Raw genomic sequence first — 16,533 nt, forward strand, 5'->3', positions numbered from 1 at the left:
GTTCCTCGATACTATTATGAATATAATATATAGATGGATCGGGCCGTTCGTTCCGCGGCAAAATGATATGCTTGTGAATCGGGCTGCACATTCCGCAGTAATTCTATTTTATATATACGTATATGAGAAATGTTTTTATGAAAGGAAAGCTAAGCATGCATGGTATTTTCCTTAAGAGGCAATCATATGTATAGGTTATTTCCTTACCTCATGTTATGCTCTATATTCCTGATTATGTTATTTTTCATGTTCGGTATCTCTTACTATGTTACTATTCATCCCTTACATACTCAGTTCACAATTCGTACTGATGTCCCTTCTTGTGGACGCTACGCTCATGCCCGCAGGTAGAGAGGTAGATGGATCTGATCCATAGGAGCTTCAACAGCGGAATCTCAGGATCGCTCCACTTACTTCAGAGCTGCAGTCTATTGATATCAGTCTTCATTGTCACTTCTAATCTTTGTAGAGGCTCGTAGACATGTATGTACAGTTAGACGTATCATAACCTTACCGGTTCATATCGTTGTGTAACATTTTAGTAACCTTGACGGCGGGTAATGATGGGCATTATTATCGAAGATTATACAGAGATGTGCTGTTATATTGCGATATATGTCTTTACAAATTATGATATCCATGAGCTATCTTTATGGTCCACCAGGAAATGATTATAAGATGTATGTTTAGAGGTGCTCGTCGTGTTAGCTCCTGGTGCCCGTCATGGCCCTCTAGTTGGGTCGTGACAAGCAGACCAACCACACTGAGCAGCCCATTCTATTTCTTATGGCCGATTAATAGATTCGGGCTGCGAGAGGACAGGTAGATCTAGATGAGCTCTAGTAGAATGTCCCTCTTGCACCGTACACTGTTCAGTTCCTTGGTCTTAGGGAACCTCTAAATCTACCACCTGATGAGGATGTCAAATCAGTCACTGGAGATGATCCGAATGCCGACACCTATCATGGTGTTAACTACAAGCCTTAGGGCACAGGGAGTTTTCTACATCCTTATTCTTTTTGTTATTTTGCATTGTGGATAATGCTTAGCTTAAATGTGAGGTGCAGTCATGTATTTGTTGTTTTGTTTTTTCGTTTTTTCATTGCCCTTTGGCTTTGTTTTGATTTGTTTCTTTAAAATATAGTAAATATAAAAAAAAATGAAAAAATGGCTTTCCCAGATGACATATTGAATTAAAGAATAGATTGAAATAGATAACTCTCTTGATGGAAAAGGCCTAACTCTAATGTCATGGAAATTCTCATCATTTTGGTTATGCCTTGACTTTGTGAATGCCTTGATTATGATACCTAGGACCAGTTGTTGACTCGTGTGATAAATGTTTTATATGTTTAACTGATATGATCAGAAAGTCAGGATGGATACAATTTTAAGTGAGTTATGTGCCATGCGTGTGTGAAAACTTGATTGTGATTTTCATGTATTCATATAGAAGTCTAGAACTTTCCTGGTGTGTGTACAAAGCAAAATAAAGTTTGTTGAGTCTAGGAAGGGATATAGGCGATTCTTTGATTAGCCATATTTGGAACATCCTCTTTACCTACATCTATGTTGATATCCTTACTTATCACGGTTAAGCCTTTAGCGTAATTTTTTACAACCACAGTTTTAGCTTATTCCCTTTGTTCTAATTGGCGAAAAATTTGATCCATACTTCAAGAAATATAGGGTGCACTTGTTGAAGAAAGAAATAATATATGTTGCTAGTAGGGAGCAAAAACAAAGGAAAAGGAAAAAAAAATTGAGTGCTCCTTGCTAGTTATGCATAAATATGTGCTTAATGAGATAGAGGAATTAAATGGAAGGAACGGTTTGGATGTGGAGAATAAAAAACATAAGTGGTGAGTTAAAGAAATGCGCTCAAATAGGAAGAGGTGAGGTATTAAAGTGCTTAGGGAGGATAGTCACTATTTTACCAAATATTTTCTACCCGTCCTTTATCCTACATTATAACCCTCGAAGTCCTACTTGATCTTAGGCTCGATATATTTATATTAGTAGAGTATTACACTAAGGGCAAGACTACTGTCACGACCCAATTTTACTTAGTCGGGCGGGCATCTAACTTTCCCACCTCGGTAGGCGAAACCTTATCTCAACTTTCAAAAAAGATAGAAAAAATAGCGGAAGAAATAAAGTAACGTAAGTCTCACGGATATAATATAAATAAGTGCGGAAGTAAATAAAATCCACCACAGTATTTGGTCGGGTCATACAAGAGCATCTAGCTAAATACTACAAGTCTGAATAATAGTAATACATCAATAGTATCATAATCATGTCTTAGAACGGAAAATAAAGACATAATAGAAGGTAGATTCTTCGGGCAGCGAACGTCCTCATGCTCACCCTGAAAGAATCGAATCAGCGATCCTCGAATATCAGCCACGAAGAGTAGAAGTCGATCTCATTGGTACTATGCATTCATAAAAGAATGCAGCAAGTGTAGTTCAGTACAACAACGAGTATTGGTAGGTATCATAGGCCGTCCTCAGTTAGCTAACATATATACAGAAAGTAAATGAAAGATAGGCATGCTCACAATCAAGTACAAGTATAATATAGTCTCATCAATACATATCAAGTCCTCAAGTATCAACAATTTACATCAGTATTCAAATCACCAGCTACCAACAAGGTTCTATAACTGATCAAGTCTATAATGAAATATCTAAAACCGAGTGTTCCCTGTCTCATCACATCCGATCAAGCCTATTGTTAAAGTATCCAATCTCAAGTGTTCCAAGGACTCATCATAATCGTAAAAATATTCAATCAAGTATCCAAAACACAATCACAATCCAATCACAATGATGATAACAAGTGTAATGAAATGCAATGATATGGATGCCATGAATGAACTGGCCATATATCAATACCGTGTACACATATGCCTCGAGCGGAACATCACGTGTCGACGGTCATGAACCGCAGGGGACCCATGGTGTCCATGTACCACTCGCTCTGAAATGCCTCATCGGATCATGAGAACAATCACAATATAGGCCACATCTTCACCCCCTGTCAAATGTGCCTTACATACATATATGCTATCACACATAAGCTATATCGTCACCCCCTGTCAAATGTGCCTTATATATGTATATATAAATTGTCACCACATGGGACACATCGACACCCCCTATCAAATGTCCGTTTTATATACATATATATGCAAGATGAATGTTCAAGTATGGAAACGCAAGTATGAAAAGAAACTCATATGTAAGAATGAAGATGACAATGACAAGATATCATATCAACGATCAACATGCCACACATAAAAACCTCACAATATCAATTTCATCTCATTTATTCTCAACAAGAGACCTCGGGAGACGCTCACTCATTTCGCTTCGATAAATGACCTCGGATCACGGACTCTCGTCTCTCTCTTACGCTCTCTGGCAGAGACCTCGGAGGCTACACTCTCTCACTTATCATCATCAGTACCGCATCCATGCAATATTAATACTATCATAGAAATGAGTATGAATACGATGCAATGTAATCTCAACCACCAATTCAATCCCAAAAAATACCACACATGGCATACAAGTAGAATCAATAATAAGGTTATATAATATGCAACAAGGGAATCACAATTCTCATCTCAAAATCAATCAGGTAAAGTATCGCTAAATAATCGCCATAATATATCACAAATCACAAATATCTGATGTCTCAACGTAGCGACGAGCCAATAAGTAAATAGATCAAGGTAAGTCAACAACTGTCACGACCTAACCCGGCATGACTGGCACCTATCTAAATCATAGTGGGCGAACCAACATACAAAACACCTATCCATTCAATCTGGTTTAATATTAATCAACCTAAACAATTATTACTCATTTAACAACAAAATAACAAGTAAATCATGCCATAAAAATTGTAGCAAGCTCGGAAGTTCTAACTATTACAATCCCCAAAATTCGAAAGTCATCATACAAGACTCTAAGCCAAAAACATGTCTAAGAATCTGAAGTCTAACATGTAAGTAATCCAAAATGTCTAGAGTACGAAAAGATATCATAGTAAGAAGATCTTCGGGCGGCCTAGCATGGGAAGAAGCTCACCCCAAAATTCGTCAACAAATATCCTCCACGCTAGATGTGAGGATGATCAGCGGTCTCTATTTCAAAATCTGCACTCCAACAATGCAGCAAGGTAGTATTAGTACAAACACTATGTACTGGTAAGCATCATAGGTCGACTAAGATTAATATCATGCATATTTCGTATAATCAATAGATTAAAACACTCCAGTAAACAGTCAGGAAGATCAGTAAATAACAGCAAGTCAACCAAGATCAATCACAATCAATCACCAAGATGTTAAGCATCACAATCACGTAAGTCAACAACCGAAACAAAATTACCACATTAACCACAAGCACTGTGCATACATGCTAGCTGATGTCTTAGCTCAGTAGTCATGACCTACAGGGGACCCATGGTGTCCATGTACCACTCGTTCCGGAATACCCCTAGGACCCGAGCACAAACCTCTACCCCGAAACGAACCTCGGTTGCTGGACATATCAAAGTACCTCTCGTGTCCGGAATGATCCTTAGACCACGAGTCCATAATCTAGGTCACATGAGTGCCTTTCCATACCTCTTACAGAACAGTGTTTCTTACCTTTCCAATATCAACAATCAACTCAATATTTCATTTCACAATACCCTTGAAAAGATTATATTAGGTTCTCATCACAATACGTCCACTGTACATTTAATCACACAGGAATATAATGGCACGAAGCCTACACAATCAGTCATTCACATTCACGTAGGAATTTAGCCGCACAAAACCATGCAAACAAACTAGACATGCTTTCTTGTAAGGAGATCACCAAACATACAATCAACTAACCAAAGTCAAACTTAAGTAAACTGTAACCTACCTCAAAGTAGAGTTGGAACAATGCCTGTCACGCTGCTGCAACCTTTCCTTTCCTCAAAACCTTAATACATTAACGATCTAAAAATAGAAGGCTCAATGAGTCACATTGCTCAATATACAAATACCAAGGCAAGGATACCCTTCCCTCTCCCCATTCTAAGGGTGGATGATTTTCTAGGTGATAAACAACCTATCAAATCCCTTAATATTCATAAACCATCAATTTATACCACATGCTATCAAACATTCCCATTAGAAACAGTTTTCTATGGCAAAGACACCATTTTTATGGAACCCTAGGTCTCAATCACTTAGTTTACTATTCTAAATGTTCAATTTATGTCAAATAGCAACTAATCAGTCCATTTAAATGATAAATACCCGTTAATAATCCCAACCCATCAAGTTTAGAAGGTTAATTGATATTCTAGGGTTCCTACCTCACTTTCACCATTAAAGACCCATGAAGATGATAACAATAACGGAGGGAATGGAATTTTAGAATGGAAAGCAAACAGACTTACCTCTCAAGGTTAACTTGCCATTGCTTGAAAATTCTCTCTAGGTGCTTGTGGGGAAGTGTGTTGGTGTGTTATGTATGAAAATATAAAACCAAGGCATTAAAACCCCGATTCTTCCTTCCCGTTGATCGCTGTAGCGATCGCTACGTCGCTGTAGCGGTCCCGCTATAGCTGCACCGCCGTAGCGGACAATGTCCCGGCACAACGGCGCCAAGAGAAAGTGGCTGACTGCTTCCACCGCTACAGCGGTACTCCCACAATCACAGTGGTGCATTTTGGGCAGTGAGCTCGATTTTCTGTCCAGTTTTCCCACTATCACCCCACATTTCATCCAATGGCTCAAAAACACAACACAAAACATGGATACATACAAAAAGAGGCCCTACAAATCCACTCGCGGCCTCAGAATTCCCAATGGAGTCCTAATTTCCCTTAACGACCGGAAGGGTCATTACACCAGATACCAATTAAGACACTGCTCGTCCCTAAATGGACAAAGATGAGAAATCTAAGGAGGAGTTACGTCTCTCGGCGAAAAGCTGAGGGTATTTGCTACGCATATCCGACTCTATTTCCTGAGTAGCTTCTTCCACCGGTCGATTCTTCCACTGAACTTTTACGGAGGCTATTTCTTTGGACCTCATCTTATGGACATCCCTGTCAAAGATAGCAACGGGCTCTTCCTCATATGATAGATTTTCATCTAACAAAATCGAATCCCAACGGATGATATAGGAACCATCGCCGTGGTACCTTTTCAACATCGACACATGGAATACCGAATGAACGCCTGACAGTCCCGCGGGTAAAGCCAACTTTTAAGCCACCTCTCCCACACGTTTGAGAACCTCAAATGGACCAATGTACCTCGGACTAAGCTTGCCCTTCATTACAAACCGCATCACCCCCTTCATGGGTGAGACCTTCAACAACACTTGCTTTCCTTCCTCAAACTCAAGATCTCGGGCCTTGCGGTCTATATACATCTTCTGCCTACTCTGCGCTGCCAGAAGCTTGGCTTGAATCACCTTCACCTTCTCTAGGGACTCTCTCAGCAGGTCAGTACCCCACGGTCTAACCTCTAATGCATCAAACCATCCAATAGGGGACCTATACCTCCTTCCATACAATGCCTCAAATGGGGCTATATCAATACTCGAGTGATAGTTATTATTGTAAGCAAATTCGACTAAGGGCAAGAACTGATCCCAATGCCTACCAAAATCTATCAAACACGCACAAAGCATATCCTCATGAACCTGAATAGTCCGCTCAGACTGCCCGTCAGTCTGAGGATGGAAGGCAGTGCTAAGATCTAACTTAGTACCCAACTCTTCATGCAACCATTGCCATAACCTATATGTAAAAGTGGTGCCCCTGTCGGAAACAATGGAAATAGGAACCCCGTGAAGTCTAAGTACCTCATGAATGTAGATTTTATCTAATTTTTCCGCATTATAAGTTATCTTCACCGGAATAAAGTGGGCAGACTTAGTCAACCTATCAACAATAACCCAGATAGAGTCAAGCATCCCTAACATCTTCGGAAGACCCACTACGAAATCCACGGCTATTCTTTTCAAATTTCACTCAGGAATGGGCATCCTCTGCAATGTACCCCCAGGTTTCTGATGTTCATACTTCACCTATTGACAATTTAGACACTGAGCAACGAACACTACAATATCCTGCTTCATCCTAGTCTACCAGTAATGTTGCCTCAAATCACGATACATCTTATTGACACCAGGATGCATAGAATACCTCAAACTATGAGCCTCTGTCAGAATGGTCTTAATCAAGTCACCCACATATGGCACACGCACTCGTTCTTTGATTCGAAGCACGCCCTCCTCATCAATCATGGCCTCCTTGGCCTCACCACGCAACACCATATCTCGTATCTTACGTAGTTTAAAATCTTTAAACTGCTTAGCCTTAATCTGCTTCAAAAATGATGACCGAGCCACAACACAAGCCAACACCTTGCCTGTGTTAGCGATATCAAGTCTCATAAAACTGTTAGCCAGAGTCTACACCTCTCTAGCCAACGGACGCTCAGAGGAGATAAAACGAGCCAGACTTCCCATACTAGCCGACTTCCTGCTCAATGCGTCAGCTGCTACATTAGTCTCGCCAGGATGATACAAAATGGTGATGTCATAGTCTTTCAGTAGTTCCATCTATCTCTGCTGTCTAGAGTTCAGATCTTTCTGAGTGGACACATGCTACAAACTACGATGGTCTGTGTGCACCTCACAATCAACACCATACAAGTAGTGCCGCTAGATTTTCAACGCAAACACCACCGCTACCAATTCTAGATCATGAGTAGGATAGTTCTTTTCATGCACCTTCAACTACCGAGAAGAATAAGCAATCACCTTTCTTTCCTGCATCAAAACAGCACCCAAACCAGAACGTGAGGCATCACAATAAAAAATAAAATCCTTGCCCTCTGCGGGCAATGCTAGAATCGTTGATGTGGTCAACAGTGTTTTGAGATTTTGCAAGCTCTCCTTACACTCGCCGGACCACTGAAACGACATCTCTTTTTGGGTCAAATGGGTCATATGAGAAGCAATAGAGGCAAACCCTTTCACAAACCCATGATAGTAGCTAGCCAAACCCATAAAACTATGGATCTCGGTCACTGATGTGGGCCTAGCCCATTCCTTGATTGCCTGAATTTTTTGAGGATCTACCAAAATACCCTCTTTCGAAATAACATGCCCCAAGAATGACACATATGACAATTAGAATTCACACTTGGAGAATTTACTATACAACTCCTTCTCTCGCAATATTTCAAGAGCAATTCTCAAATATTTCTCATGCTCTTCCTAACTCCTAGAGTACACCAGGATATCGTCGATGAACACTATTACGAATGAGTCTAAATAGGGCTTAAACACACTGTTCATCAAATCCATGAACGCAGCTGGGGCGTTTATAAGACAAAAACACATAACTAAGAACTCATAGTGCCCACACCTGGTCCGAAAAGCGGTGTTAGGAACATCTTCTGCCCGAATCTTTAACTGATGGTACCCTGACCTTAAGTCAATTTTTGAGAACACCGAAGCTCCTTGTAACTGATCAAACAAGTCATCAATATGGGGAATGTGATACTTGTTTCGGACAGTTACCTTATTCAGCTGACGGTAATCAATACACATACGCATTGACGTATCCTTCTTCTTAACAAACAGCACAGGAGCACCCCATGGAGAGACACTCTGGCGAATAAACCCTTTACTCAGAAGATCTTGCAACTGCTTTTTCAATTCCCTAAGTTCTGCTGGTGCCATCCTATAAGGTGGGATGGAGATAGGACGAGTCCTTGGATCTATGTCAATTCTAAAGTCAATATCATGATCCGGTGGCATACTAGGCAAGTCCGCAGGGAACACATCCGCAAATTCGAGAACCACGGGTTCTGAATCAAATGATGGAGTATTTGAACTGGTATCACGAATATGTGCCAGATAAGATAAAAAACCCTTCTCTACTAGCTTCCTAGCACGAACAAAGGATATTGCTTTCTTAGGGAGGGGACTAAGGTTACCCTTCCACTCGAGTCTGAGTGCCCCGGGCATGGCTAGTGTAACAGTCTTAGAATGACAATGAAGTGTAGCATAATGCGGGGACAACCAACTCATACACAAAATAACGTCAAAGTCTACCATGTCTAAGATCATCAAATCTGCCCAAGTACTATACCCCATAAAAGAAATTGCACACGAAGGGTAGACGCTATCCACTTCCACAGAATCCCCAACAGGAGTGGACACAAAAATAGGGGTATCAAGAGTATGACACATCATATCCAGACCCACAGCAAAATAGGTAGATACATAGGAAAAAGTAGAACCCAGATCGAACAAAACAAGAGCCATACGGTCGTAAACGGAGATAGTACCTGTGATAACTACATCGGAGGCCTTAGCCTCGAGTCTACCAGGGAAGGCGTACAAATGACCGTGCCCCATTGTCGTCCTTTTACCACCACAATAACCATTTCCAGTCTGAGCCCTGCCCCTGCCGGGCTGTTGTCCGCCTCTACCTACTTGAGGACCGCTTCGGTTAGGTTGGGCATCACCCCTACCCGCAGTGTGGCTGCCCCGCCATGCCGGTGCGCGATCCTTACCCCATCGATATGGTGCAAATAGAGCTCGGGGTGGCTGAAACTTAGTCTCCTGCCAGTCACTCTGTCTATGTTTGGGGCAATACCTCTTAATATGCCCTATCTCACCAAACTCGAAGCAAGCACGGTCCAGCGTAGGCCGTTGAACAGAAGATAACGAAGCAGTGTAGCCTTCATGCTGACCAAAAGCCTAGTAATTCGCCCCTGATGGGCCCCCAACTGACACCTGCATCGCGGACTGAACCGAACGCCCTGAATATACCTGCGAACTTTGACCCCTCGAGAAGGAGTTACTGAACATCCTACCCTTACGGGGGCCTTCTTCTCAACTTGCTTTGTATAACTCTCATGCCTAATCCATTCAACGATACTGACATGCTCCACTATCTCCTGAAATGAAGCCCCAGTGGCTACAAGCTGAAAAGCTGATAACTGCAGTCCGGTGTTCAACACCTTCACGAACTGTTGTATCCTCTCCCCTTCAGTGGGCAGCAACTGAAGAGCATAACGAGAAAGGGAGTGGAAATGGGATTTATACACAGCAACAGACGAGTTCCCCTAACCAATAGTAGTGAACTCATCCTTCCTTCGGTCCCTCGAGTACGTGGAACGTACTTGTCCAGAAACACAAAGTAAAACTAGACCAAAGTTAACGGAGAAGACCCAGCTAGCCCACACTCCACATAAGCCCTCCACCAAAACTTGGCATCACCCAAGAAATGGAATGTCATAAAATCCACCCCGTACATATCCATGGCCCCCATCTTATGGTGCCTCTCATGATAGTCGATGATGAACTCATATGCATCCTCCGACTCAATACCATAAAACACACAGGAGGCTATATTACACCTCGCATTTTCAGAGAATGATCATGCCATGTACTTCCCCATATTAATAGAGTATCAGAGACGTCCCATGAAGTTTTAGAGAGTACAAGCCATGGGAAGTTCATAACAATGAGGTAAAGGATGAATTACGATCTCGTAAGGCGTAACCGGGAAGGACAACCTTGAAACCAAAGGACATGACCGTTATCAAGTATGATTAATGGTAAATATCATGTATGGAGAGTTTCGGAAGATTCCAGGACCAAGCAAATCAAAGAAAATAAGTTTGTCGAAAGTTTAGAAAAAAGTTGGCAGAATTTTGGATAGAATTTTGGGTCACATTTGGAGGGGTATATCTCCAGGTATATTACGAGTTTTAAGGTATTTCAAAAGCCTAAAATGAAGTTCGTTGAGTCTAGTTTCCAATGAAATAAATCTCTTGTCATAAAGACATCGGAGTAGGGTGTTATGATCATTTTAAGATATAGACTCCAAGCTGCCAAATGACTTCCGCGGGTCCCACTTGAGAAGGTCGGTGGAACCGACTTATGAGGGGTATAAATACCCTATTAACTCTATTTTTCAGCATTTTACATTATCAATAGTCCTAGAAACTTCCCAACACAACCCCCAAACCTTTATAGCCCGTTAAATCAAGAATTTAAGAAGATTACACCAAACTAGTCCATGGAAGGTGATTATTCTTGCTTCTACTTGATGTTGTGGTAAGTTTGGTCTTGAAGAAAGTTGGTGTGGCTGAATTTATTCAAGTATAAGGTATGTTCTTCATCCTATCTCTTATTTTGAGTTGATTTGAAGGTTTAGCAAGTCTTAAAAGTGAAAATAGTTATGGGGGAAAGGTCATAAGGTGTTGTGTTTTAGTTGTTGTGTTTATGGACTATTTTGAGCATGTTGTGGCCGTGTGGCTGGGCTGATTTACATGTATAGAGATGGTATCTAATATTGTTGGTGTGTTGATGGGATTTTTCTCCTTGATTGGGAAGAAATGAAGTGTATATTGTTGTTGTATGTGGAAAAACATCGTGTGGGATGTTTTATGGATATTTTGGTATTGATGATGATGTGGTTGATATTAGCATTACTAGTGTTGTTGTTTTGTTTGTATTGCGATTGCGGGCTAGGGATATAAACATGTGAGATTGTGCCCGAATTTTGGCAGATTTTAAAAGGAATTAATTTGAGGGCTCAAGACAACCATATGACGATAAGCCTAACAATGATATGAATTCTCTAGAATGTAGATTTACGAGCTTGGGAGGATAAGCATTAAATAGTTAAAGTTAAAACGACTGAAAAGGTATGTTAAGGATCGAGTCAGCCCCCGATGTCTCAAAAATAACTTCCCACCCTAAGTCCCAAAATGCATCCGAGTGCATTGGGAACTGAACCAAATATACACACAAATTCTAAATGACCATTCAAACCTCCCAGAATTAATAAATTTTTGATAACGGTCTGTTTACCCAAAAGTCAACTATGAGTTAAAAGGCTTTCACTTAAAAGCCAATTTTTGCAAAAGTCACGTCAAAACTCAAACTCATCCCTAAGGAACCGTACCACCAGTCCTCGCAGGTCAAATAGTACTAATAATGCTTAGGGATGGGTCAACGAGGGTGAAATGGTCAAAAACGCAATAATGACCCAATGGGTCATTACAACTATGGTTCCTCATGTTGCATGTTAATTTTCTCTGTGAGAGTGAGCGCATTTCTCTTGATTATATGCCCATGTATGTGATTCAAATATACTTGTGTTGGCAAATATTGGGAACTCTCTTATTTTATGCGAGGGCCCATGTCATAACCCAACAAGAGGGCCATGACGGGTACCCGGTACTAACTACCGAGCACCTCTTATCATCATATCTATCACTCAACTTGTGCAAACATAGTTCCCAACAGACTTGCGGTGAAAGGGTCACTAAATATCTTCACAAAACAAGAATATATACACAAGCTCTTGAGGTGTCAAAAGTGATATACAAAAATATACACTAAGGTGATCACGAGACATCTACTACCCACATACATACGTATCTACGAGCCTCTAACTTAAATACTAAACATCAAGACGGGACAGGATCCCGCCATGCCCCAAATATGTACATAAAAGAATATACCGATAAGCGGCATCTCTGGAGTAGTGGAGTACTTCTGCAAAGATGCTGACAAGGCTCTTAGGGATCTGTACCGTCTCCCTATCTAACTGCGGGTATGAACACAACGTCCACAAGAAAGGACGTCAGTACGAGTAATGTACCTAGTATGTAAGGCATGAACAATAATATAATAAGACATATGGAACATAACATGAGATAAGGGAATAACCTGTACATCAGGATTCCTCTTAGGGCGGATACCATGCATGCATAGCTTTTAATAAAATCTTTCTCATACATAGATACATCATAATATTGTTGCAGAACGTGCAGCCTGACTTCTTCCCATATGTCCCGCGTCCCGGTATCCAGTGTCCAGGACGATATCATAATGTACCAACTGATCTGGTGGCTATGCGTCTATAACGCCTCGCCCTTTCTTTCCCATAATCCCCATATATACATATACATATATACATAAATGTATTATAAAATACGTAGCATGCACGAGAGCCCAAAGAAAGCTATAACTCAATCGGAGTGACGTAAGGTCGGTAACCTCTGATTACATTATGGAATAATCATCATCGCGCTCTCTCACCTTGAAGGAACAATTATTGTGAGGTGAGGCTAACAACAATGAATAAAATTGAGGAAGTCAAGAAAATAGCTCAATATTCTCATACCATCATTGATCTCATAACTTTAGACTTTTAAACATAAAATCATTATCACCATAAGCATCATAGAAATATTCTCATCTTTGGCATCATCGCTATCCCGTCGTTGTTGTCATAAGAACTTATGGAATCACAAATCTCTGATTTGGAAAATACGGACATTTTGGAAAACATTTATGGATTATCAAAAAGGGAGTCATACCTTGAATCATGAAATTTTAACTTTTAGAAACAATGAGGTTATGGAAACATTTATGGAATCATAACATAGGAATCATGCCTTTCAAAAGAAAGGGACGAGCCATAACATACCTGAAATTTCACATTGCTATTTTTTCGCCTATTTACGGTCTCGCAATCTGCCTATAAGACCATTCATACTATGGTTAGGCTCACTGTTATATACTTATCCTAAACCGTCAAATTAAACCTCCTTAAAATCTGCCGAAATTCGGGCAGCAACTCCCCAGTTTATATGCCTAACCCGAATTCATGATTCAACAACTAACAATAACAACAACAATACCAACATCAATCATAATATTCTCAATACCAAATACTCCATAAACATCTCATATGGGGTTTATCCTATATTTCAACCAACAAAACCACTATACAGCCATATTGATAGTTCTATCTCCGTCAATAAACTAAAATTAACATTAATAATAAGAGATTCCTACCTCTCTCCCAATAATATTGTTGTATCTTCACTTTTTCCCACCTTGAATTGAACCAACCACGTCACTATATGGTTTTGTAATCGCATCTATACGTTGTCTTGACCGGAATTCGGGAATTATAGTTGGTTTAGGCTTAAAATTTGTCTTGGGGAGCTGGGGAGAGCTCTCCAGAATTTTGGAGAGTATTAGGGGTGTTGGATGAGGAAATTAAGGGGGTAACCCCTTTTTATAACAGTCCAGGTTCTTCCTGAACTGACTTAAAATTTGTTCAGCGCGATCGCTCCCCCTTTGGACTCGTTCGCGCAGGCTTAACTTTTCTGCCTGCGCGTTTGTTCAGTAAAAAGGTCATAACTCTTGATACCGATATTGTATGAGGGCCCACGACCTATGGTTGGAAATCTAATTCAATTATCTACAACTTTCATTTTTGGAATGTTTCCAGATTCCAAACTTATAATGGCATTTTGGCCTCTTCAAGTTAGATCATCCGAAAATGTATCCTCAAATCGTCCTTTTAGAGGGCTTATGCCCATATTTGGCTTAAGGGTCCTTCTTAAGACTTGCTCAAATTCCCATGTACTACTCACATATCTCTCCATATGTCCTTTATAAAATCCCGGCGTGTGGGCCCCACCTTAACTTACGGTTACGAGGGCTATTCATCAAGTAACGTACTAACTGATTTACACTATACAGTCTCCAAATGTCATACATATATTATTATTACACTCGTATAACATAACCTTCATCCCTAACCCGGGCCTTAAAATTGCTTAGTGCATTTGCGTCCCGTGGTGGTGCGTTCGCGCTGTGTTGGCCCTTGGCCTTCTACGTTTTCACGCCACTCCCTGGCGTGTTCGCACATACCATTTTCTTGGCTTGCCAGCCCAACTTGTAACGTCCATATCTCCTTACCCTGATATCCTATCGAGGAGCGGTTTGTTGCGTTGGAAACTAGACTTCCCAAAATTCACTTTAGAGTTTTGTTTCACTTCAAAACTCTTAATATACTAACAGATATTCTTTCTCCTAGTTAGACAAAAAATTTGGCACCAAACCTTGCCCAACTTTCCTTCAAAGCCTCAGAAGCTTAATCTCCTTAGTTCACTTGTTTTCCAATCCATCTATAACCTGTTTCGTGAACTCAAACTGTTATAATTATAAAACGAGCAACTATGATCTTGCATATTCTCGTCAATAACTCTGATGTATGCAATTTAATAGCTAACACCTAACGAATCTCAACGTACAGAAACTACGGGGTGTAACAACACATGACCTGTGAAGAAGAGGTATATGTTTGGTTTTCTTGGTCAAAGCAAGTAAGCAAGCGGTTTTGTGAGTTGAGTTATTGAGGCTAGGGTGTTGTAATAAGGTGCTTGAATGGTTTTAAATATTTTTGGTATGACTAACTAAGAGAATACTCAAAAAGATGGTCCTCTCGAAAAGTATAGTTGTTTGCTCGGGGACAAGTAATGGTATAAGTGTGGGGTGTTGATGATAGGCTATAAACACGGATATTTAGCCTTATTTCACATTGTTATTGACTATACTTTAATTGTATTCGAGCTATAATGTAGTATTTTACAATAATTATGTGTGTTTCTTGTGTAGGAGTTGTTTCAAATCAAACGAGTATCTTTGAAGCTTAAATTAAGGTTATGGGACTTCGAAGTCTGAGTAGATGTTCAACAGAAAAATCGGGATCTAGTTGGGGTTTGAGGACAAGATATGAATGCTAAAAATTGAATAAAAATGACGACAACACGAGAAAGCTTTGCGCAACGGATTGGGCCACACCTCAGGCCCAGCGCCTATGGGAGTTTTCTAAGCCAAAACCTGAAAATCAGTGTAACAACCAGCTAGGTCGTTATGTGTCTTTTGACCATTTTATCCCTGTTGATCAATTCCCGATACTCCAAAGCGATGCTAGTGAAAACTAAAGGATTTAGAATGCTTAAAAGAAAGTACTTGACCAATAGTTGACTTTTGGGTAAACGGACCTTTTTCAGATTTCTGTCGACTCTGTGAGGTCCGGAGGGATGATTATGACTTGGTGGGGTGGATGGTTCAGTTCCTGAGGCATTAGGTTGCTTTTTGGGTACTTGGTTGGAAACTTGGTTTTATCTGTTTGGGGGTTGACTTGGTAAATTAGACCTCCATTGGGAATTTTGAGGCCACAGGTGAGTTCATAGCGTATGTTTATGTGTGTGTGCATATCTAGTTCTGTATGGGAGGCCTCAGATTGAAGTTAGGATTTCGAGAGAGACTTGTGAAAAACCAGATTTTGCTGGATTTGGTGTGACCGCCATGGCTGGCACAGTGCTGCCATAGCAGTACTGCCGTAGCGGGGTTTTGACTGCCACAGCGGTGGAATGGACTTTCTTATTTCTGCCATGGTGGTTGCTTTGACCTACATAGTGGGGCCGCTATGGCGTAGTCCTTGGGGCCACGACAGAGGGTGGAGGGGATGGCCTTAAATGAGTTCTGCTATAGCGTAAATCCCGACTGCTATAGCAAGATCGCCATAGCGATCCTGGTGATCGCTGCTGCGGATCGACAGGACTAGAAACTCCTTTTATATTCCTAAGTTTGAACCTTTAGTCTAACACTTCTAAAACCT

The sequence above is a fragment of the Lycium barbarum genome, chromosome 10 (genome assembly GCF_019175385.1).
Source record: "Lycium barbarum isolate Lr01 chromosome 10, ASM1917538v2, whole genome shotgun sequence".
Taxonomy (NCBI): domain Eukaryota; kingdom Viridiplantae; phylum Streptophyta; class Magnoliopsida; order Solanales; family Solanaceae; genus Lycium; species Lycium barbarum.